Source organism: Erinaceus europaeus, chromosome 3 (assembly GCF_950295315.1).
Source record: "Erinaceus europaeus chromosome 3, mEriEur2.1, whole genome shotgun sequence".
NCBI classification, from domain to species: domain Eukaryota; kingdom Metazoa; phylum Chordata; class Mammalia; order Eulipotyphla; family Erinaceidae; genus Erinaceus; species Erinaceus europaeus.
In genome coordinates this window covers 99,029,349-99,031,254 of record NC_080164.1, presented here as the reverse complement: position 1 = coordinate 99,031,254, position 1,906 = coordinate 99,029,349, and positions in this window count along the sequence as shown.

Genomic DNA, 1,906 nt, shown 5'->3' with positions numbered 1-1,906 from the left:
TAAAGCTGAGTTAAAGATATAAACCTTGTAAACCTTGTCTGGTCAGGTTTCTGTCTTCTGCCATTGTGTCACTCTGGCATGATTAAGTTGTGCACACCCTAAAACTTATGTATGGTAACTTTTCTTACTTCTATTGATTTTCTCTTTTTTTTTCTCCCTAAGCTTATGTAGACACAATATGTGAAATCTCTTTTGTTTCAGAAAAATAATATCTACTGGCTATCCCTATACTGTAAAGTGTGCCATTGACAACTCCCCTTAATTTCAATTTCTCTGCGAAGGCAAAACCTTGAAAATCCAATTAGAAGCAAAGATTATGCTACATTGATCTCAATTATGAGAGGTAAAACTTTAATCAGACTTTTAAATTAACCAGAAAACGAGGCCCAGTGAACTCAGAAATCACTCAGTTTATCAAAGAAGATAGAAGATTTGCTACTGATCTACATATTTCTAGTTGTGAGGTGACTGGAATGGAATTAATTACCAAGAATCTTAATTAATGTGTAGACTCTTCACTTCATTCCAGAGAGCTCTCACCAATCTTAATCCTCCAATCCTGATGTTGCAATTCTTGGAAGGAACAATAGACACTTCTAGGGAATGTGCTAGTCTCTTTGGTGGGTACTGGCTCTGAGCCACAGCTTGCTAGTCATTCAGAACACTTCCTTTCAAAAAATATTTTTATTTATTTATTATTCGATAGAGACAAAGAGAAATTGAGATGGGAGGGGCAGATAGGGAGAAAGACAGAAAGATACCTGCAGCCCTGTTTCACCACTTATGAAGCTGGCCCTCAGAAATCTTTCCCACCTTTCCCATGATTGGTTAACTCAAGTTGTAGATGAATTTGTAGTCATTTGTAAAAACAGGAAAATAAATTACTAAATTTCCAAATTTAGTCCCCCAAATGGGGCAAAGTATAGACTCTAAGTGAAAATTTTAAGTAGCAGGTGTTCTCTCTGTTCTTTCTAACCTTCTCCATAGTTGGTTTCAGGACATAGTGATAACAGTCTGAATAGATACCTAGAACTTCTAATAGCCTAACTGAAAGTAACAGACTAACAAAAATCAGTTTCAGCAATTCTTTTGGTAAACAATGCAGATATTTGGTTTTGCAGGACACATTGTGTTTATGTCTACATTATTATACCATGTTACACCTAAGCTGCTATAGAGAATAATACATCAATGGCTGTACCTATAAGACTGGCAATAACAGATAGCACTTTGAAATTAAAACAGCTTCGATTGCTAAGTTCAGGCCTTACTCTGTATGCTTTTCAGGAGAGAACAACCAATTTGTCTATCACTAAAAAAGATGTTAAAAAATTTATTGCATTTGACCAAAATGAATCCTAACTAGGTATGTAAATAGGTGTTTCAGTACCCAAACGATAAAACAAGTAATTGCCATATTATCTAGATATTGTATTTCCCATCGATATTGGTGCACAGTGTACATGATGGTGATGCTTGTTAACAGAAAAATGGACCAACAAAATGTGATCTGTGAGAAAGTGGGAATTGGTTCATGTGGGTATACCACACAATTTTCTATGAACGAGAACGTGAGTCTAACCCCTGATCACCACATGGGGACACCACAAAAAGGGGACATTTTAGTAACAGTGAAATGGTGTCCTCCTCTTTCTTTCACTCCTCTGCTTTTTACCCTGTATCTTAAAAAATAAAACAAAATATATAGGCCTTGCCTAGAGTGGTGGAATTGTGCATGTAGCATCTCCAGGACCACCTTGAAAATAAGGTGGAAACAAAGAGAAAATGTAATATATAGATAGATATATGAATATATATGCAAAACTATATATGTTATAATATATAATAACATATATTATAGAATGTTGTTCAATCTTAAAGGTAGTTGGGTAGTGGCACACCCACA